This window comes from Pinus tabuliformis, chromosome 8, assembly GCF_031772625.1.
Source record: "Pinus tabuliformis cultivar Carrire ecotype Pingquan chromosome 8, CPIR1, whole genome shotgun sequence".
Lineage (NCBI taxonomy): Eukaryota > Viridiplantae > Streptophyta > Pinopsida > Pinales > Pinaceae > Pinus > Pinus tabuliformis.
This window is the reverse complement of record NC_142294.1, coordinates 659,201,280-659,226,480: the sequence shown is the minus strand read 5'-3', so window position 1 is coordinate 659,226,480 and position 25,201 is coordinate 659,201,280.

Sequence of the window (25,201 nt, the reverse complement as noted above, 5' to 3'; positions counted from 1 at the left end):
TACAGTCACATACGTTTGTGCATCACATGAACATTGTAAATTAAACCCAAAACACAATATAACCAGATGCATTAACAAGAAATATATACACAAAATTTGCAAAATGCTTTTCTTTATTGATATCTTTAGATTATTACAGACTCTATCTGCCCTGCGCACACAGCTGCAGTTGTCCATGCACTCAACTGTGGACTTCTACCCTAGGCCTCTGCGTACTTAACTGTAGAGCCTCTACCCGAAACACTAAGACCCGAAACACTTAGACTCCACTACCAAGACTCCAAGACTTCTTTTCTTCTTAACTTAACTTCCAACTACTTAGAGCTTACTTAGATCTTTTTATGCAATCCCATGATCCACATATCATGGGTGGATCTTTACAATCGACATTACACTTTACAAAATAAGGGTGGACAACCCTTTATGACTCAGGACACCTTCGCGCTTTGCGACCATAAAATGTGGAGAATTTACAACTTTATTACAAAATTTGACCCAAAACATGGGCTTTTAGCCCCCAAAACTATCCTTGGGGGATCCTGTTCCCAACAGAGTTCCTATAGCGGAACATATCTTCCTTTATGATATTTTAGCTGCAATTAAATCTAGGAGTTGAGTCAACTTGGATGAAGTTTCGTATCGGAGAGGTCTTTCCGTGAATGTGAATTGCGAGCGTGAACAATGGAACATGCAACGATGGAGGATGACAAAGTGATGTACGAGACCATGCTCAGAATTTCCCAAAATGTGGAAATAATGTATGAAGCTCCTACAAAAATAGATAGAGGAAAAGCAGCGAGTGCATCTTCAGTTGTGAGCCGTGGAAGAGGCCCTAGAAGAATTGAAGCACAGCAACCAGAGTCTTCAAGCAGAGAACGCTAAATTGAAGATGCTTTTACATGAAGAAAGAGGAGAAACAAAGTTTGCTACGATAGTTGAAAGCTAAGTATGAGGCCTTAGAAAAGTTGTAGCGTGACCCATGTGAGGTAAAAAGTAATTCTTTGTCTTCATGTATGTTTCTTGATGATGATTTTGCTGCTTTTGAAAATCATACCACAGGAATTGGCTCCAAACTGTTGAATAAAATGGGCTATGAAGGAAAAGGATTGGGATTTAATGGCCAAGGCATAGTCAACCCCATCAAAGTAGAGGAATTACCCCGTTAGATAGGACTTGGGTATGTTGGGAATGAAGTTGGGGAATGTGCCATGACAACCAACGAACCACTAACAACAGATGATGAGAAGCCCTCACCAGTTATTTCCAACTTGACAGTGAAGGTAAATGATGTTGATTTTTCTTTAGTTTCGTGTACACATAGTATGATTTCTGTTGGGGATGTGGAGATACCAATTACAGAGACAAACATGAGGCTCCTTACCAGGATGAGGTACAAGGAGGAAAAAGAACTTGGTGTTAATAACCAAGGCATAACTCAACCATTGGAGGTTGTGTAGAGACCTCAATTTGTAGGCTTAAGATACACCAAGGGAGAATGCTCGAAGGTGTTATATGCTTCGGAGACATCGTTGGAATCATCAAGGGAAGATAATGATGGGAAGACATCACCATCATCATAGGGCAGTGCCCATTGCAGGGAAAGAGATGAGGCAAGCTCTCCTCGCCATAATGACACTAGAGACAACAAGAAAAGGTATAAACAGTCTTGATATTCGAATGTTCACTTCGATTATAATCAGGTTGTTAATGATGGACATAAATCAAGGCATCGAAAAACATGTACTTCTTGTGGATTACATAACCATACATATGTTGAGTGATGGAAGATAATGGTAGCATGAAAAAGGATGAGGCATGAAGGACCCTCTCAATAGCAAGCAAAGAAGAAGGTAAAGTATATCTAGAGGAATAAGACCTATTGCAGTCATTGTGATAGAAATGGTCATCAAAGAGCCACATGTTGGAGGCTCCATCCAAAATAATGACTTAAAGACAAAGCATCAGTGCATGAACCAGTTGAAAAAATAATTCGACAAGCAAAACCACCACAGGGGGATGATCCATTCACATTGATAAGTGAAAAATAATTTCTAAATATGTTAGCTTGTCATGGTAGTGCTTTTGTAAATTGTTTTTTGCATTTTAAAATGTAAAAGTGATGATGTTCATCACTTGTTAAGCAACAATGATGTTTGGTATTATTTTGTGTTGCATTTTACACTCTGAAAATGATGTTGTGTTTCCATCACTTGTCAAAACAAAAATAGTGTTTGGCCTTATTTTGTAAATCATGTGTTGCAGTGATGATGTGTTTTCCATCACTTTTTGAAGCAACAATGATACATTGGCCGTGTTTTCATAGCTGGGGTATTATTTTCATTTTGTTGTAAACTTGACCACCGAGTATGTGTTATAAACTCGTGGCAAGTATGGGATTCTTGGATCATTAGTTGGTCATGTTGATAAGCATGTAATTGGAAAAACAATGTACTACAAGTTTGCATAGGTTGCAGGTGTCGGCTCATCGCTTATGGCTTCGAAGGACAAAGGTGAAGTAGAAGGAAGGGTGACATATCAGATACTTGTAAATGTAGACAAGGTACAAAGAAGTGGCAGATTATTTTCATGCTTTTGGAGGACTAAAAGCTCCTCAATGGGGATGATTGATCTAGGTGGCTCTAGACACAGGCATAAGTCCAAGAGGACTTAGAAAGGGTCAAAATTCAAAGTGGTCATAATGCTCCCAAACTAGCACCAGATTGAAGTGCTCGTCGCCCTAATTCCAACGGTGTGAACGACACTCAAATCTAAGCTCGTATGAGGGAGGACGTACTAGTCAAAGTTTTGGTCAAAGTTGGGCAGTGGGTCAAGTTTAAGTGTCCTACAAATTCACTGTCAACCAACGTGGGAGCCTAAAGCGAACGAACTTGTTGGATACTTAATTTGTCAAATATCCCTTATATTAGAAAAAATTCAAAAAATACCTCTATTTTATAAAAAAAAATAAAAAAACATATAAATGAGGTGGCGGGCCACCACCCCTGCTACTCCCAAACCAAGTATTAAAAACATATATTAAAACAAAATCTGGGTCGACGGGCCATGACCCCCGCCGGCCCCCCTACCACTAGATATTACATAACATTAAACATATATTGAGGTGGGCATGCCACATACACCACACACAGTATGGGCTGACGGGAATTGAACTCACTCGACCACATGGCTGACCTACTCCACGGGCAGCCCAACCAACCCTCACATAAATACAACACAATATGTAATGGTTTCCAAAACAAACCTCAAACAAAGTGCCCCCATAACCATTGTTTAACACTAATTCTGGCGGAGCTTTGGGGAAGCGGGCCACTAGATCGGTGGACCCACCTCCCATTATAACAGTTAACCGATATATAATAAAAAAATGGAGGGGAGAGATTTGATCCCCCGACCCCTCCTCAACCGTCTGACTATTTCAGCCAATAAGCCAACGACTTGCATGTTGTAAGTTCTGCCACGTTTATAATATAAAAACATGCTCCAACGCGGCATAGAGTTTGAGAAATATTTTTTAATTAATTTGTAGGTGGAACCATGAGTGTGGAAAAGAGGTAGGCGGAACCATGATTGAGCCAAATTTTTAGGAGGGTGAAATTTTTCCAGTGTCCAAATTGGACAAAATTTATGTCGATCCTACATCTCTTAGCGACACGAACCTGATGCCGTAGACAAAATTTTGATCTGAGCAGTAGATATTTAGATGACCTAGAGGAGGGAAACTTTGAGGAATCTAAGGGGAATCTAAAATATTCTTGTAGCCCCATATTTTCACTTTGTCAGAATTTAGAAATTTGATAGTTGATTTTACACTATTCAACGCCACAAATCTGATGGTGTAATCAAGTTTTCCATTTGATCATTCTATTTTTCAACCACTTTTCAAAGTGGAGTGCAGGTGTCAGCATTCAATGTGTGAGCAATCATTTCCATGATATTCGATTCTACATGATTGATGATACAACCAGATCCAACAGTTTATCTACCTCTTCTTCATATAACTCCTTGATGTGAGGTATATGCAGTGTGATCATGTATTTCTTTTTCTCTGTCCTTGAGATGCATTGTGTTGTATAGATCCCTTTTTGATGTTTGATGTGGGATCTTATTTTTTTCTTGATGTGAGATGTACTTATTATCATGTTTTGATTGAGATCCCTTTGTCACCATGTGTTGGGCGCAAAAATGTATCTTTTAAAACTCCTAATTGCCTCACATTAATTATCAACTTGGGTAAGCATTTTTGTTTCAAGAGTGTACACAATATGTGGAAGCTATAAATCCAGAGAGTAATGCCTTTTAAGTTGAACTACTTGATACAAGAGTAAACAGATGCATTTATAAAACTCAAGCTGCAACTGTTAATGGAAATATTACATCCAAGCATCAAGACTTAATCTTCAACTGAAATCATAATCAAATTTGAAGCAAGAAACTCAATTGAAAATAGCATCAACCGAGAGCATAGTAGCATTAACCAATCTATTTTAGCTGATTCCATATGAATCACACTCTATCTCAATTAAGCAATTCGAAAGGAAATGATGTCAACCGAGAGTTTAGTAGTATTAACCAATCTCTTTCAGCTGATTCTATACTAACCACACTCTTATCGTAATCAACCAAAAATCAATGTCTTAACTGATAATTAATTCAAACTATAGTGAGCACAAATGAAATCAAATGGCAAATTTGCAAAGTACATGAGATCAAAATAAAGGAAAGTAAACTAACTGCAATACAAACTCACAAGAAATCAGAAGATATCCAACAGGGTAAACTTAACAGAAAATGGAAAAACATCAAACCAATTAGACTCGCGTGAATTAGAAAGATATAACACAGAGGATAGCAGTTTGATCCACCAGAGGCCAGACCCTAGCCACCAATGAATACTGCTAAGCTACTTCAGAGAATACGAATTATCAACAACGTAGATTATGTATTAACCATTGAATTCAATCCTCATAACAATACGGTCATCCTTCAAAATAATATTTTGTGTATTGAAATTACAATTGAGGTCCCAAGTGAAAAGCTAAATCTCTCTGTTATCCCCTCTCCTCCTATCCTATCATATCCTATCTCTAATAATCCCCTCTCTTTGATCTCTATTTTCATTTAAATACATAGAGAGCAGGGAGAAGTTACAATAGAGATGATTACAAAATGATTCCCATAACACAATTGGATTGTTCACAACAAATTGATCAACAAGATCATATCTGAAATATCTTTCCATCCACATTCAATAAGAACATGTCGAATTTGGTATTTTCACTGAGATAATTGGAAGACGGCCGCAACAGCGAATCTGAGAAAATCGTTTTCAGAGAACCTTCCATTTCTCTGAATACAGACCAAATTTAGGAAAATCTCTCATCAAAAAACTAATTCGGTTCGTTCTAAACAAAACCCATGTTTCAGATTTTCCATATTCTTATCCATTTGCCCGAAACATCCAATGCAAAACTGTCGCTTCTTATTCCAGCGAATTTCTGAGTTGGAATATTTCATGATGAGCTAGAGATCAATTCTGCAATCTGGAAAATATCTTGGAGGCTAAAATGGTGAGTGATATTTCAACAAATTCATTAAACCATCATTGGTAAAATCATGCATAATAATCATTAATTTTTAAAAATAAAGAAGAAGGAATAATATTTATCCATAAGAGTATAAATAATTATAAAATGGAATTATATGATAAAGTATGATAAATGACGTGATAAAGAATGGTATAAATGGAAGAAATAGGCGTTAAAGAGTGCTAATAATAATGACAAACTAGCAGCCCAACATACCCCCAAACTGAATATATTGCATGTCTTCATGCAACCCAAAGCCTCTGTATTAACCAAACAATAATACAAAAATTGTTCATCTCAACTCATGAAATGGATGGAACAAATGACTTCTTTCTCAAATAATGAATATTCAATTTTAGTAATGTTGATGAAGGCATAACAATTTTTACATTGACGTTCAACTATATGTATATGAAGTTGCAGAAAAATATGATATAAGTAACAACAAACTTCATTAACCATTTCCTCAAAAACTACAAACCAGATTTTGTTGAAATTTTGCAAGTAGATTTCTACTATATTAATGCTTCTATGATCCAAAAATCATATCGTTTTGATGCATAAATCATGAGATATAAACAAATTGGTTGTAGGTGATAGTGCATGATTTCCGAAATTTTATGAACTAATTTAACTTGAAATTATCTGGGTTTGTGTATTTTAATGATACCTTTTTGTTATCCAAAAATCACAAGAATTCAATTCATAGTTTTAAAGATATACGCAAATCAATTTCTACATTGTATAAAAATGAAATTGTATGCCTTAAATGAGAAAGAAAGTAGAAAAAATCCATCATGTGTAGCAATTCCTCCCCCAAACTAGAGAATTAGAATGCCCTCATGCAATGCTAGAAAACAAATTGAGGTGGTTTCTATAATATGTTGAAATCTATGCTTGGTGTAAAACAACATGGAATAAGAGAGGTGTTGAGAATGAATAAGAAGATCAATGGATGATAACGAATATTAATGGCATGGTCATAATAAATAAATAAATGAAAGGAACACTCTCCCAAACTGAAATATTCAGTCTCTGAAAAATGGGAAGTGGTAAAGATGTGGAATGAATGATGATAAATAATGCTCAATGGATTTTACATGAAATTCTCCTAAATTCGTAATAAATTAGAAAAGTATGTTATGTTACCTTCGAAAAAAACTGTGGAATTACATGTATGGATCAACATTTGTTGAAGCTGATGTAGGTTGAGTTGATGCTGAAAGTGATGCAAAAGGTGGAATCCAACCAAGCAGATCATGTCTGAACAATTGTTTGCATTCGCAAGTTTCTCAAGCCTCTGCTATTAGGTGCAATAGTGTGGCCTTGCTGAGAATAGAGTTTCCCCCCATACTTGTTCTCTCGTAAACAAATCACTATTTTGCATGAAAATTTCTTGAATCCACAATTTAGTTTTCAACAACAACAGATAAGTCGTATGCAAAAATTTCAATCAGAAAAAACTTTTGTATAAATGCAATACTAAGATTTTGTCAAATCAACAAGTTATGGTAGAGTGCAGTAATTAGATCGCATGCTATCCCATAATGCATACCTTCCCCCTCCAATTGGAAAAGGGCATTCATGACCATAAAGCATAGGAAACGTGTTGTTCTAATGGCAAGGCAAGGGAATGAACAATACAACCGTAAATGAAGCAGAGTACACATATCAATGATAAGACAACAAGAGGTATGGTTATAATGAGCGCGGAATGTGTAAAGATAGTTATGAATAAGAGATAAGATGCTTTGGTTGATGATAGGTTATGCGATAAGCAAAAAGGACAACAATGTGCAAGAAAAGATATCTTGCTGACAATATTCCATCTGAAAATGATATGATTGATTAAAAACATTAACTCATGTATAAATGTTTAAAGTAGGGAGATATTAGGGAAATAATATCTCTGATAAAAAGAAAAGTAAGAAGAGGGTATTATAATAATTATTGATGTTGAAAATAGAACTTCAATACCATAAACAAAGCCTCTGCTACCAACAGGTGTCTATAGCCTCGACAAGGTTTCTTTTTAACCCATATGAGCCAGGATCCTCAATTTATAAATGGAGAGTTCCAGTTTTGTTTTACAGAAGAGATCAGTGTGCTGGTATGGTAACCAGATGACCACACTGCCATTCACTAGGATGTAGCAAAAGTGATCAGGCCAGCATATCCAATGGATCATAACCTTGGTGTGGTGGCCATAATGGGAATGTCACTTTGTTATAGCCTTATGAACATGGTAGGCTAGCTCGTAATGAGACCCCCTATCCTCCATCTGAAATTTTGTTGTTATTACACATTTTTATGATAAATAGAGGGAGGCTCAGTACTCCTTAAGAGTAGGGATGGCGGAAGAAGTTGAACATGTCAATAGAAAAAAATTATACCCATAATCTTACTTATAATAGATAGAGAGAATTATAGCCAGGAGAAGTGGAACCAGCATGGTAAAGATGATCAATCAGTATCATATACAACAAAAATCAATACAGTAAAGTAATATATAAATAATTGTGTCCCTTTTGTTTTTTTTCTTAAACCTATCATCAAGAAGCTGTCTTGTTAAAGATCATAACGTTAAGGGTATTCACCTGCCTCAATAGACTCCATAATTCTTGTCCTCATAAAAGTATTGTACTTCATGCCATGAAAGGGAATCAGAAAAATGGGCTGGGATGAGCTAGGAATAATCCCACAAGAGGAAGGAGGTGCTAATCACAACACTCAAAACTTCACAAGAAGCAAAAATGTTGTTTCGAAGAGGGAACAAAAAAAACACTCTAAAAGTGTTGTTCCCTAGAGGGAACAACAAAAACTCAAAAACACTCAAAAAAGTGTTGTTCCCTAGAGGGAACAACGAAACTCTAAAAGTGTTGTTCCCTAGAGGGAACAACAACTCTAAAAGTGATGTTCCCTGGAGGGAACAACAAAAACTCAAAAAAGAGTTGTTCCCTAGAGGGAACAACAAAAACTCTAAAAGTGTTGTTCCCTTGAGGGAACAACAAAAAACACTCAAAAAAAGTGTCATTCCCTTAAGGGAACAACAAAAACACTCGAAAAAGTGTTGTTCCCTTTAGGGAACAACAAAAAAACAATCGGAAAAGGCGTTGTTCCCTTTAGAGAACAACAGCTATTCCCTAGAGGGAACAACAACAAAAAAAACTCGAAAAAAGTGCTATTCCCTAGAGGGAACAACAAAAACACTCGAAAAAGTGCTATTTTCTTTAGGGAACAGCAGTTGTTCCCAAGAGGGAATAACAAAAAAACACTCAGAAAAAGTGTTGTTCCCTGGAGGGAACAACAAAAAAACATTTGGAAAAAGTGTTTTTCCCTTGAGGGAACATAAAAAAAAAACACTAGGAAAAAGTGTTGTTCCCTGGAGGGAACAACAAAATCATGAGGGAACAATAGCTGTTCCCTGGAGGGAATAGCAAAGGAAAACATACAGAAAAAGTGATGTTCCCTTTAGGGAACAACAAAAAAATACTCGCAGTAAGTGTTGTTCCCTTTACGGAACAATGAAAACACACGGAAAAGTGCTATTCCCTTTAGGGAACAACAACTGTTCCTTGTAGGGAACAACAAATCAACACACGAAAAAGTGTTGTTCTCTGGAGGGAACAACAACTGTTCCCTGTAGGTAACAACAAAAGAAAACAAGGAGAGAAAAAAACACAGACAAGCAGTCATCCTTACGGCTACAAATAATCAGAAAAACAAAGAAAAGCAATCATATTTGCAGAAAAAGAAAGAAATAACTTTTTACAAAAATGAAGTTGCTAAAGGATTTCCTTCTGCAGCTAGGACTTACATGGTGGGGTCCTCATTGTTCAATTTCCAATGGAGCGGAAAATACAATTTGAAGGAAGCAACACCTAAAACACAAAAACATAAGAGAAATCAGAAAAGAAACAACACTTTCTTTAAAAAAAGTATATAAATAAATGAATTAAGTTACAATAACTATGATGTTATTTCCTAAGGGAATATCAATCCGTCAATGAAAAAAATGATCTATTGGAAAAATGTTTTGGCAGTAGTGACATGAATCTTCAAATGGAAACCAATTCTTCATTTCTTCTGTTATGAATCTGTTAGGCAATGAATTGGATGAAATGCCTTTGTTTCATTAAAATTTCTTTCAAGAATCGCTTGTCCATAAATTGACCCTCTTTATTCTCCTAAGACCTGTAAAAAAATGAGTGTCTACCTGCAATAAAACATTAAATCATGGAGAAAGAGAGGTGATCGGGCTCCCCTAATCCAAGAATTATGTAAAAAACTAACAAGTAGTTACTCTGTAAAACAAATCCATGGAAAAAAAGACAAAGTCAAATTTATTTGTCACCTGCGGAAGAGTAGTGGTCGACCATACTAACCATGAGTGTTTTAATCACAACTCCTTTGTTTTTAGTTCAATTCAAGTGATTAAAAAGCCAAATGAGAGCTAATTAAAGATATATCACCAATAGAAATAGGTTTTGAAAATTCCATGATATGATATGTCAATATTACTTAGAACAGCCTGCATAACAGAGTCATTTACGATTACCTATCTTAGACCAACAATGGATATTTTAAGCATAGATTTTTCGTTTGATGAAAAATTCGAATTATTCAAATTGAAAATTAAAGTAGATTCATTTATTTATCTCCAATAGAAATATGTTTTGAATAAAAGAAGAATTGATAGGTCAAATACTCTAATGAACAGCCGCAAAAACAGAGTTTTAAGAGCGCTGATTTACGATAGACAGTCAGTATTTTGGTCATAACTTTCTCATATGATATAAAAAATGAGTGATTCAAATTTCTTTGTAAAATAGACTCATAGGGGTATATATCATACAAATATTTTTTTAAAATATAGTCATTTAGACCTCTAAAACTGATTGTCCCAACTCTGTTCCTGAGCTACCTACTAGACACCCTCTCAATGTTTTGGTTATAACTTTTTCGTTTCAAATCCAAATTGAGTGATTAAAATTGGGTTAGAAAGTATAAATAAAGGTATACTTAGGATAGAAATAGTTTTTAAAAATATTCCCTTTTGGTCCCTCAAAATATGACTGTCCCAGCTGTGTTTTCAGAAATTTTATCAAGCCCAAAAGCCAAAAAAAATATGATATTTAAGTATTTTTTTCAAATCGGTGATAAAAATGAATATGAGTGTTTGTAGAACTGTTATTTCCATTATAATTTATCTATATGCATAAATAAATTAAAATATTTATCACCGATGTTGATTTCCACAACGTGTTGCAACAAAAACAACTATTTTTACGTGAAAACAAAAGGTATTTATTTATGTCCTTATTTATTTTATTGTTTACAATAACCTAATCTGATTTGAAAAATGAATATGATTACATATAAGAGTACTTCCAATGGAATCATTTTCAAAATAAGGCTTCAAGTATGTACATACCCAAATTTGAAAAATGCATTTTAATAAATATTAGGGTATGAGAAACCAACTTCCCTTGAAAAGATGGTGTCAAAAATTGTTGAAGTATGGAGTGATGCTGCAAACAAATGATGGAATGAAACCAATCTTCAATATATCCTTTACTTTCTTGATTTCCAATAGCCATCATATCATGAAGTTCTTGAGCTTTTAAAACGGCTTGTTGATGCAAACTAGAAGAAACCTCATTTTCTTCCATAACTTCTACAATTTTTGGATTTGAAACATTCTAAATCTCAATATAATTTTTCTTCAATAGTGCATGTGAGATAGAATGGGTGGGAAGGGTGGGTAAATTTTGCAGTTCAACACTGTAAGCATGTTGTACTGGTTTATTGTGGTGAGGGTGTGGAATGAGTTGAGCAGGAAATTGTGTACGGAATGGAGCATTTTGATTATGTAGTTGATTGGGTTGAGTGGATGATTTTGATAGGTAAGCAAGATGTTGTGGAAGAGTTGGTGAAGAATATGGAGGATGTGTTTGTTTTACAAGATGAGGGAGAGTAGTAATGCAATCATAAGATGAACCATACCAAATTTTTAGACAAGATTGGTGGTGGTTATATTGAGATTGACATGGCTGCCCTAACACATGAGTATTCCATAATGGATTATACAAGTATGAGAATGGAGAGGAAGTGTTTTGAACCATACATGTAGACCATGCTTCCCATGGTTTTGATCTTGTTGCATCTTCCCCATCTCTTTGATATGCTACTTCCATCCTAGATAAGGAAGAGTGACTATCTATGGGATGCTCCTTTTGGTAATGAGGGCAAAACACTTCATCAAATTCTACCTGATTTTCTCAACCTACAAAACATGCAATTGTGAATTTAGAGAGCTAATAAAATCATATTTAAAATTTCCAAATAAAGCATTGATTTCAGCTCTTATGTCTCTTCTTCTTGTAGTAGATTTGGAAAAGAAATAAGAAGCTTCTCTAGAATTATTACCAGCCTTGGAGATTCCTCTTAAATACCTTATGCATAATTCACAAACATCATCATATGATAACTGAAAAAAAAACACTACCTTTTCCTATCAGATTTAAGAGTTATAAAAATTCATCTTTGATTCCTTTGAGTAGGAGTGTTTTTAAGATTTCTTTTTCCAAATACTTATGCTTTGATTTTTGAAGGTTGTATCTAAATCACTCCACATAGTCCTCCAAGATTTCATCTTCCCCTTGTATCATATCGAAAATATCTTCATTGGATTTGTAGGTAGTCTTGGTACTTCTTCAAGAATATGTTCTTCATGTCCTCCCATCTTTGGATGCAATTCCCACCTAGGCTCGTGAACCATCAGAGAGCTGATCCTTTTAGATTAAGAGGAAACACTTTAAACCTTTGATCATTAGTAAAATAATCATATCCTCTACAAAGTATTTCAAACTCAAATAAGAATGTATCTAGATCTTCTTTTGTCAAACCATGAAAATTTGGTAGAGAAGATGGGGGAATTATGTGCATTTGTGTCACTCCTTCTAGATATTTGATAGGAAATTCAAAAGTTGCAATGTGAGCCATTTTTTATCATAATAGAAGATGTTTTTCATGTTTTTCTTTGAGGCTCCTCCTTCAAATGTTCCTGTCAATTGGTTAGTGAAATGAGTGGTGCTTACATCACCACTCAAGTGGAATTATGAGACTTTTTTCAAAAATTCTACCTCTAAAATTCCTACTTCAATTCCTACGCAATTCTCCTGAAAAGTAGGCGGAGGAGCAAGCACTTTACTTGCTCATTATGTAGGTTCTTACCTTCCTTTTTTAATACCCAATTCTTTCCCAGTATCAAATATCAAACATACATCACTCTCTGTGAAATGGCAACAGTCTCCCTGGCAACGACGCCAAAATGTTGGGTGCAAAAAGGTGTCTTTTAAAACTCCTAATTGCCTCACATTAATTATCAACCTGGGTAAGTCTTTTTGTTTCAAGAGTGTACACAATATGTGCAAGCTATAAATCCAGAGAGTAATTCTTTTTAAGTTGAACTATAAAACTTGATACAAGAGTAAACAGATGCATTTATAAAACTCAAGCTGCTACAACTATTAACGGAAATATTACATCCAAGCATCAAGACTTAATATTCAACTGAAATCATAATCAAATATGAAGCAAGAAATTCAATTGAAAATAGAATCAACCGAGAGCATATTAGCATTAACCAATCTTTTTCAGCTGATTTTATATGAATCACACTCTATCTCAATTAAGCAATTCAAATGGAAATGATGTCAACCGAGAGTTTAGTAGTATTAACCAATCTCTTTCAATTGATTCTATACTAACCACACTCTTATTGTAATCAACCAAAAATCAATGTCTTAACTGATAATTAATTCAACCTGTAGTGAGCACAAATGAAATCAAATGGCAAAGTTGTGAAGTACATGAGATCAAAATAAAAGAAAGTAAATTAACTACGATGTAAACTCACAGGAAATCAAAAGATATCAAACAGGGTAAACTTAGCAGAAAATGCAAAAACATCAAACCAATTAGACTCGCATGAATTAGAAAGATATAACATAGAGGATAGCAGTTTGATCCACCAGAGGCTGGGCCCTAGCCACCAGTGAATACTGTTGAGCTACTTCAGAGAATACGAATGATTAGCAACATAGATTATTTATTAACAATTGAATTCAATCCCCATTACGATACGGTCGTCCTTCAGAATAAAATTTTGTATATTGAAATTACAATTGAGGTCCCAAGCGAAAAGTTAAATCTCTCCATTATCCCCTCTCCTCCTATCCTATCCTATCCTATCTCTAATAATCCCCTTTCTCTGAGCTTTGTTTTCATTTAAATACACAGAGAGCAGGGAGAAGTTACAACATAGATGATTACAAAATGATTCCCATAACAAAATTGGATTGTTCACAACAAATTGATCAACAAGATCATATCTGAAATATCTTTCCATCCACATTCAACAGGAACAGGTCAAATTTGGTATTGCCACTGAGATAACTTGGAAGATGGCCGCAACAATGAATCTAGAAAATTGTCTTCAGAGAACCTTCCATTTCTCTTAATATGGACCGAATTTTGGAAAACTGCTCATTATAAAACTAATTCGGTTCGTTTTGAACAAAACCCATGTTTCGGATTTTCCAGATTCTTCTCCATTTCCCCGAAACGTCCAATCCAAAACTTTCACTTATTATTCCAGCGAATTTGTGAGTTAGAATATTTAATGATGAGATGGAGATCAAATCTGTAATCTGGAAAATATCTTGGAGGCTAAAATGGTGAGTGATGTTTCAACAAATTCATTAAACCATAATTGGTAAAATCATGTATAATAATCATTAATTTATTGAAAATAAAGGAGAAGAAATAATATTTATTCATAAGAGCATAAATAATTATAAAATGGATTTATATGATAAAGTATGATAAATGATGTGATAAAGAATGGTAGAAATTGATGAAATAGGAGTTAAAGAGTGATAATAATAATGAAAAACTAGCGGACCAACACTGTGTTGACAGGATACTCATGTGTTGTCATGTATGTTTGCATTGAGATCCCTTTGATGCCATGTTGGGGGGATGCTCATTATTATCATATGTGAAATTATGTCATGCTGATAGGAGTCCTTTTTTGAATGAGAGTTCTTGCAATGAAACATCTCTTGGAGCCACTCCCACGTGAAGGCATATTCCTTGTATAATAGAGAAAACACATGCATGTACATCATCACTCTTTCCAGAACTTAATGCAGTAGCCTACACCATCTTGACGCTAAGGCTTGGAGACGTAGTCCCTCTTAAACGAACTCCGTTATCAACGTCTTGTGTTATATGTTGCTGATTCTTGTCATGTTCCCTCTTCTTTACAACATGCATCTATGTTCCTTTATGCTATTTTAACTACAATTCTAATAACATCACGGAAGTAAAATATCTTGGTTAAATCTGGGAGTTGAGTCAACTCAGATCAAGTTTGGTATTAGAGCGGTCTTTGCATTAATGTGAATTGCGAGAATGAACAATGGAACACGCAACGATGGAGGATGAAAAATCGATCGAGACCATGCTCAGAATTTCCCAAAAGGTGGAAATAATGTATGAAGCTCTACAAAAAGAGATAGAGGAAAAGTAGCAAGTCCAACTTCAGTTGCGAGCCATGAAAGAGACTCTGGAAGAACTGAAGCATAACAGCCCGAGTCTTCAAGCAGATACCGCTGAATTGAAGATGCTTCTACATGAAGAGAAAGAGGAGAAACAATCTTTGCTATGATAGTTGCAAGCTAAGTATGAGGCCTTGGAAAATTTGCAGCGTGACCCATGTGAGGTAAAAAGTAATTCTTCATCTTCATGTATGTTTCCTGATGATGATTTCGCTATTTTTGAAAATCATACCACAAGAATTGGCTCAAAATTGTTGTAGAAAATGGGGTATGAAGGAAAAGGCTTGGGCATTAATGGCCAAGGCATAGTCAACCCCATCCAAGTAGAGGAATTACCCTGTCAGGCAGGACTTAGGTTGCCAGGAAAGGAGTTGGGGATTCCGCCACAACAACTAGTGAACCACCAACAACAGATGATGAGAAGCCCTCATCAGTTCTTTCCAACTTGACAGTGAAGGTAAACGATGTTGATTTCCATTCAATTTCGTCTTCACATAGTATGATTTCTCTTGGAGATGTGGAGATACCAATTACAAGGACAAACATGAGGCTTCTTACTGGGATGAGGTACAAGGAGGAAAAAAAAACTTGGTGTTAATAACCAAGGCATAACTCAACCATTGGAGGTTGTGCAGAGACCTCAATTTGCAAGCTTAGGATACACTGAGGGAGAATGCTCGAAGGTGTCAGATGCTTCCGAGACATTGTTGGAATCGTCAAGGGAAGAGAATGTTGGGAACACATCACCATCATCATAGGGTAGTGCCCATTATAGGGTAAGAGCTGAGGCAAGCTCTCCTCGCCATAATGACACTAGAGACAACAAGAAAATGTATAAATAGTCTTGATATTCGAATGTTCATTTCGATTATATTCAGGTTGTTAATGATGGACATAAATCAAGGCATTGAAAAACATGTACTTTTTGTGGATTACATAACCATACATTTGTTGAGTGCTGGAAGAGAATGGCAACACGAAAAAGGATGAGGCGTGAAGGACCCTCTCAACAGCAGGAAAAGAAGAAGGTAAAGCTGATCTGGAGGAAGAATACCTATTGTAGTGATTGTGACAGAAGTGGTCATCAAAGAGCCACGTGTTGGAGGCTCCATCCAGAGCAACACCTTAAAGACAAAGCGTCACTGTGTGAACCAGTTGAAAAAATCATTCGACAAGCAAAAACACTACAGGGGGATGACTCATTCACATTGATAAGTGAAAAATGGTTTCTAAATATGTTAGCTTGTCATGGTTGTTCTTTTGTAAATCATTTGTTGCATTTTAAAATGTAAAAGTGATGATGTGTTTTCCATCACTTGTTAAGCAACAATGATGTCTGGTCTTATTTTGTGTTGTGTTTCCATCACTTGTCAAAACAAAAATAGTGTTTGGCCTTATTTTGTAAATCATGTGTTGCAGTGATGATGTGTTTTCCATCACTTTTTGAAGCAATAATGATATGTTGGCCTTGTTTTCATAGCTGGGGTATTATTTCCATTTTGATGTAAAATTGACCACCGAGTATGTGTTATAAACTCGTGGCAAGTATGGGATGCTTGGGTCATTAGTTGGTCATGTTGATAAGCATGTAATTTGAAAAACAATGTACTACAGGTTTGCAGAGGTTGCAGGTGTCGGCTCATCGCTTATGGCTCCGAAGGACAAAGGTGAAGGAGAAGGAAGGGTGACATATTAGATACTTGTAAGTGTAGATAAGGTACAAAGAAGTGGTAGATTATTATCATGATTTTGGAGGACCAAAAGCTCCTTAGTGGGGAGGATTGATCCAGGTGGCTCAAGACACAGGCATGTGTCCAAGAAAGGGGCAAAAATTCAAAGTGGTCAGAATGCTCCCAAACTAGCACCCAATTGAAGTGCTCGTTGCGCTGATTCCAACGGTGTGAACGACACTCAAGTCTGAGCTCAGTCAAAGTTTTGGTCAAAGTTAGGTAGTGGACCAGGTTTAAGTGTCCTACAAATTCACTGTCAACCGACGTGGGAACCTAGCTCTTGAAAGCGAGCGAATTTGTTGGATATTTAATTTGTCTAATATCCCTTATATTAGACAAAATTGAAAAAATGCCTCCATTTAATAAAAAAATTAAATAAATAAATAAATGAGGTGGTGGCCCACCAACCCCGCCACCCCCAAACCAAGTATTAAAAACATATATTAAAAAAAAAATTTGCGCCGACAGGCCATGACCCCCTCCAGCGCCCCCAACCACCAGATATTACATAATATTAAATGTATATTGGGGTGGGCAGGGTCCATCGGCCCACGCCTCGTCAATGTACACCACACATAGTATGGACTGGCAGGAATCGAACATGCCTGGCCACGTGGCCGACCTGCTCCACGGGCGAACCAGACAACCCTCACATAAATATAATGCAATATGTAATGGTTGCCAAAACAAACCTCAAATAACAAACCCCCATAACCATTATTTAATACCAATTCCAATTGAGGTTTGGGGAAGTGGGCCACCAGATCAATGGACCCATCTCCCACTACAGTGGTTAACTGATATACATAAAAAAAGGGAGGGGCAAGATTTGATCACTTGACCTCTCCTTAGCCGTCTGACTATTTCAACCAATAAGCCAATGGCTCACATGTTGTAAGTTCCGCCATGTTTATAATATAAAAGCATGTTCCATTTCTGCAGTGCGCCAAAGGATGTAGGTAGAATGTAGCACAAAGTCTGAGAAATATTTTTTTAATTAATTTGCAGGTGGAACCATGCATGTGGAAAAAAGGTAGGTGAAACTATGATTGAGCCCAATTTTCAGTAGGGCGACATTTTTCTAGTGTCCAAATTGGACAAAATTTATGTCGATCCTACACCTCTCAGCGACTCGAACCTAATGGTGGAGACAAAATTTTGATATGAGCAGCAGTTCTTCAGATGACTCGGAGGAGGGAATCTTTGAGGAAACTAGGGGGAATCTAAAAGATTCTTGTAGCCCTAGATTTTCACTTTGTCAGAATTAAGAAATTTGACAGTCAATTTTACACTATTCGACACCACAAATTTGATGGTGTAATTAGATTTTCCATTTGATCATTCTATTTTTCGGGCACTTTTCAAAGTGGAGTGCATGTGTCAACATTAAATGTGTGAGGAGTCATTTCCATGATATTTGACGCCGCATGGTTGATGGTACAACTAGATCTAGCAGTTTATCATCCTCTTCTTCAAATAACTCCTTGATGTGAGGTATATGCAATGTGATCATGTACTTATTTGTCTCTTTGCTTGAGATGCAATGTGTTGTATAGATCCCTATTTGATGTGGGATCTTGTTTTGTTCTTGATGTGAGAGGTACTTATTATCACATTTTGATTGAGATCCCTTTGTTTCCATGTTGATGGGATACTCACGTGTCGTCGTGTATGTTTGCATTGAGATCCATTTGATGCCATGTTGGTGGGATGCTCATTATTATCATATGTGAAATTATGTCATGCTGATAGGAGTCCTTTTTTTAATGAGAGTTCCTGTAGTAGAACATCTCTTGGAGCCACTCCTGCATGAGGGCATATTCCTTGTATGATAGATAAAACACATGCATGTACATCATCACTCTTTCCAACACTTAATGCAACGACCTACACCATCTTAACACCAAGGCTCGGAGACGTAGTCCCTCCTGGACCAACTCCGTTATCAACGTCTTGTGTTATATGTTGTTGATTCTTGTCATGTTCCTTCTTCTTTATAGCATGCATCTATGTTCCTTTATGCTATTTTAACTGCAACTCTAATAACATCATGGAAGTAAAAGATCTTGGTTAAATCTGGGAGTTGAGTCAACTCGGATCAGTAGTGGACATTGTAATTGCTAACATCCCTGCAATATTTGGTATGCTTTTGTACAGGTCATGGGGAATGAAACTTGGGGGTTCCATTAAGTTGGATTTAACATATGCTACCATTCCTGTATTTGGTGGAGAGGAGCATTCATTATACAGGGATTTAGATTCGTGAAGGCATTTACAAGGGAAAATGGTTCAAACAACTCTCTTATGTATGGTAAGGAGAAGGATTTTTCTTTTCTGTTGTTAGAAGAAGATGATCAAATTATAAGAGACACCCAGGTTGAGTGTTTTGCTCAACTGAGTGAAAAATCATTGGAACATGATAAGGTATGGAAATTGTATTTTGATGGTGCTTATTCCAAGGAAGGAAATGGGGCAGGTGTGTTATTAGTATCTCCAGGAGGTAGCCTGATCTCTCTTTCTTTTAATATGGAGTTTCAGGCCAAAACAAAGTTGTTGAATATAGATATCTACTGTTGGGGATGCAAGATGCTAAAAACCTTAACAATGGGTTCTTGAATTTGTTTGGGGATTCAAAGCTGGTGGTGAAGAAAATAACAAATCAATGCCAAACCAAGCACCAAATAATGAAGTCATATAGGATCGAAGTATGGGATTTGGTTGAAAAATTCTTCTTAGCCTTCAATATTTATTTCTTACCCAGAGAAAAAAATCGGATGGCTGAATATTTGGCTATTGACGCTAGTAATTACAGAGCCCCTCAAAACCCCTTGCTCATATACGAAGTCGAGGTTAGGTATAGGCATTCAATACCAAACAATGTGAATCACTGGTAGGTGTTTGAATATGAAGAACAAATCAAATGCTTCATGGAGGTTGTTGGGGAATTCTCAAACTTGATGACTGATCAGGAGGATGAAAAGCTAACATAGGAACAACAAGTCAGTTGGGAAGGATCTATTGTTGGTCACAAAATCTTGCAACTAAAGGGAAATATCATCCCCATAGGGTTAGTTCCATTGGAAATGATTTTAAAATAAAATGATGTGGCCGTTAAGTTAGCTAAGCAAGAACCTAAGGAGGAGGTGGAGGATTGTAATATTGGCACTGAAGAAGATCCTAGAATCATCAAATTAGCTAAATGAGTTCCTAGGGAATATAAAAAACAATACCTAGAAATTTTCAAGGAATACATGGATGTGTTTGATTGGTCATATGATGATTTAAAGAATTTTGACCCCAGTGTCTCATAACACAAAATTCCTCTAAAAAATGGGGTGAAGCCATATAAGCATAAGCTCAAGATGATTAATCCCCTATTACTTCCATCAATTGAAAATGAGGTGAAGAAACTATTATAAGCTAATATTTTTGTGCCTTTGATGTATTCCAATTGGGTAGAAAATTTAGTTCCTGTCAGGAAGAAGAATGGGGAAATAAGGTTGTGCATAGATTTCAGAAATTTAAATAAGGCCTCACTAAAAGATAACTATCCTCTACCTAAAATGGATTATATTCTATAAAAAGTGGTAGGGTCTACCCAAATGTCTAGGATGGATGGTTTATATTGATGCAAACAAGTCACTGTACACCCTAGGGATAAGAAGAAGACAAATTTTACTACACCTTGGGGAATTTTTATGTATGCCAGAATGCCTTTCGGCCTCATAAATGTTGGATATACTTTCCAAAGAGTGATGGATATAACATTTTTTGGAGAGGGAGAAATTCATAATAATCTATCTGGATGACATAACCATTTTCTCTAAATCAGATGAATATCACCTCAATCATTTACAACTCACTTTTGAAAAGTGTAGAAGGTATGGTTTGTCCCTAAATCCCAAGAAATCACAATTTGCTTTAATTGAAGGGAAGCTATTGGGCCACATTGTAGCAAAGGAAGGAGTGAAGATTGATTCCAAAAGGGTGGAGGTTATTAATAATATTCCTTTACCAAGGAATATAAAACAAATTCAGGTTTTCTTGGGTAGAATAAATTTTCTCAGAAGATTTATACCAAACTATGTTGAAATTGTCAAAGAAATAACAAAAATGTTGAAGAAGGATAGGGAAGTCAAGTGGACCATAGAAGCACATGATTCGTTCTCTAGAAACAAAAAATATTTTGCAGAAGCCCCAATATTATCCAACCTAGATTATCAAAGGCCATTCCTCATTTTCTCTTTTTCCTCTCCTAACACATTACAAACTGTTTTATTGTAGAAAAATAGTGAAGGGCAGGAACAACCAATTGCATTTTTCAGCCAGGTGCTGTAAGAGGAAGAGCTGAAGTACAATATATTAGAGAAGCAGGTCTATGCCTTAGTAAATGCTCTAAAGGATTTCAGAATTTATGTCCTGTAGTCAAACTTAATAGTGTATGTTCCAATAGTTGTTGTGAAAGACATTCTCATGCAGGGAGACAATGAAGGTAAGAGGGGCAAGTGGATTTCCAATATTAAAAAATATTACAAGGATATCAAACCTACTAAGTTGATCAAGGGGCAAGTATTAGCAAAAATATTTTCTGAGGCTAACTGCCAGGCTCTGGGTATAAATTTGTTGACAGATAAAGAAGGAGGAAGCATAAGAGAAGAGGAGAAAAATAATATTAATACCTCAGCACAAAGAATTTAGATGAACTACCTAGTCTCAGAGGAGTATAAGTATCTTGTCCATTATTTACCTTTTATAAAATTGCCAGTGAATTTTGAAAAAGTTAAATACAGGGCCTTGAGACTACAAAATAATAAGTTTGTTATCTCAAATGGCCAGCTGTATTGGAAGGACCTAGTGAGATTTTACTATTATGCATGGTAGAAGAGGATATTCACAAGGTGATTGACAAATTCCACAACCATGTTTGTGGGGGACATTACAGTTGGAGAGCCACATCCCATAAAATCCTCAAATTTGGTTTCTATTGGCCCAAACTATTCAGTGGGGTGCATACACATGTTCGTTCCTGTGAGAAATGTCATATTTTTGCAGAGAAACATAAGTTATCACCCCTCCCCTCGATCCCTATTTTTGTGGAGGAGCCCTTTAGAAAATGGGGGATAGACTTCATAAGAGAAATAAATCCACCATCCAGCAGTCAACACAAGTGGATACTTACAACCACTGATTATTTCACGAAATGGGTAGAGGCCATCCTAGCTAGAAATGAAACTGATGCAATGGTCATTAAGTTTATGGAGGATAATATCCTTTCCATATTTGGTTTTACAAGGAATATTATCACTGACAATTCTTAGGTGTTTAATTCAGCTAAGTTTTTGCTAAAAGTACAACATCACCATGGGGCACTCCACCACCTACTACCAGCAGGGGAATGGACTAGCTAAATCTTCAAATAAAACTCTAGTGAGGCTTTTGAAAAAGACCATATGAGAAAATTAGAAAAACTAGGACTCACAACTGAAGTTTTCTCTATGGTCCAACCAAGTTACTACCAAGAGGTCAACTGGAAAGTCTCCTTTTTAATTGGTATATGGAAAGGGTGCAACTTTCCCTATCCAACTAGTCATGCTAGTGGCTAAAATTTTATAGGATGTAGAGCAAGAACCCAATCCTTTGACCAGGAGAATAAACCAGCTGGCAGAACTACAAGAAAATAGAGGACATGTATCTCAAAATTTGATTAAATTCCAACAAAATATGAAGGCTTTTTTTGACAAAAAGGAAAGGGACAAAACATTATAGCCAAGAGATTTGGTACTCAGATGGGATGTTAGGAGAGATGGAAAATTAAATCATGGGAATTTTTATCCCTTGTGGTTTGGGCCTTTCAAGATATCTAAAGAAAAAGGAAATAACACCTTCTTATTGGAAAACTTGGATGGTGAGGTGCTTGAACTGTTTGTGAATGGGAAATTTCTCAAACTATATTTTCAACATTAAGAAGGTCCATTTTCACCCACTATATATACCAGTGATCCATTGTACACACAACCAATGCTTTAAGTTCTTACTGCTTCTATTTTTTGTTTTTATGTACTTAAATAAAATGACACCATGCCCAATGGATAGAAGGCACTAATCTGCAGGATCTCAATGCATTTCTTGCAATAAATTGTCTCCAATTGGAGTTGATGTTGTCCCTTGTCATATCCTCTCATAATTATGTCAAATGGTCCTATTTTTAATCCCTAATATAGAAGAGGATGGATGCAACATTGGTTAACCAAAGGAAGAGCCGGAGTCTGAAAGCCAAAAGGAAAGCCAAAAATGGAGGGCCAAAGTCCAAAATCTAAAGGAAGAGCTGAAGACTGAAAGTCGAAGGGAAGGCTGACCATCAGGACCCAATATTGAAACCTAAAAGGAGAAGTCATATTGGGATATCAAATGTCCAAACTAAGGGAACTCAGTGGTCCATTAAAAGATGGACCCAAAACAGAATATCAGAGCGGCAGTGGGAAGGAAGGTATATCGGGGCCCGATATTAGAACCTCAGAGTGATCTAATTTTAGAGCCTAGAGCTTTCGAAGCCTTAGAGTTTTGTAACTCCTTAACAATTATAATTATTTAGAAGCATTGAGGTAGAAAGGAAAAGATATTTACAAAAGAAATCACATTTGAAACCAAATACTGAGGGCCCTTCTCTCTCCTCAAGACATGACACATGACGATAGGTGATGGGCCCTTAGGCGCTGATGAGAAGATGACATCAGAATGATGTGGTCATACGAATACATGTGGCAGTCAATTTCAACATTTTTAGGTGGCCTAGTGGGGAAAATTTGTGTGACACATGTCACTACTCAGGAGGTGCCACGTGGAGATGATGACCTCAACATGACATCATCTCAAAGGTTGTCATTTCAGAGGGAAGAGATTTCATAACTGTTGCTTAAATTATTTTGTGGGAACGTTCTGATCCAATGAGAGGGGCTCCAATGTGGATTGGCACTTGGTCATAAGGACCCAAAAGAATCAAGGGTAGAGCATGGTTACAAAGGGAAAAAAGTTCCTGACAAGAGCCTAAAGTCTTTAACACCCAAGCAAAAAGTCATTGGTCATGACACCTGGTTCTATGGTAGAATTGCTATAAGAGGGATAAGAGAAAATGGTTTAAGAGCATTGGAATGTTGCGATTCAGTAACGTTTATTTTAAATAGATTTACGATGGACGAAGGCTCCGATACTTCAACCCCTAAGCGTTATACCAGTGGTCACATGTAATGGTTCTATGGTGTATAAGCAATAAGGAGCTAAGCATAGAAGGGCTAAAGGCATCAGAATTTTGTGTTTTCATATTGTCATTTTAAATAAAGTTACGATGTGTTTTAGCTCCAAAGTTTCACTTTAGAAATGTTAAGGGATGTATTAAGCACCGATAATATATCATAGAGGTAATAAAGGGTGGATGATTCGACAACTAAGTTGTACAACACCTCCATTCCACCACACCAAATCACGGCCCACTCCAGAAAGAGGGAATTTAAGCAGCTAAAGGGATAAAGTGATAGGAGAAGTGGCAGGTAACCATGGGAGGAATGTCATAACATAGGCATGTCCAGGTCATCATCCCACCACTAATCTAGATAATGGAGCCCGAGTCCACCTTAGGAGATTATAGTAATTGACATGGAGATATTTTTCTGTGTCAATCATGACACCTCCTATTTCTCCTTTTTTGTTAAATTTTTCATTTTCAAGAAAATAATCGAGTCAATTAGGTAATCATTAGGACAATCACGCTAGTCGCATGCCTAGACAACTGTGTAGCTCAGACAACAGTAGAATTTTCAGATATTTTGTAAGTTGTCCTTATTTGCTTCTTCCTATAAAAGGGGAGAAGAAACTCATTACAAAGGTTCCCAAATTCCGTTCTTTGTGGTTCTGAATTCTGTCTTTTCAGTGATTCTGAATTTTTTTCAAAAAGAGGTTCCATGTTTTGGTTCAATTTCCTGTTTTTGAGGTGGTAATTGTTCTACAAATTTCAATAGTTTTAGCCTGCGATATGGACTCCATTTTTGAAGATTAATGAATAAGATCTGGTGATTCCAAGCATTGGAATGTGTAGTATGTGTTCTTCCTCTATATGTAACTTCATGTGTGTTTCTCTTCATCAGAAGTTGTGTAAGTTGTAGTTGCTAGATTCACTCATAAATCATATATTTACTTATGTTATGTTGTAGTAGACAATACCTGTGATATTGCATGTTTACTGTGT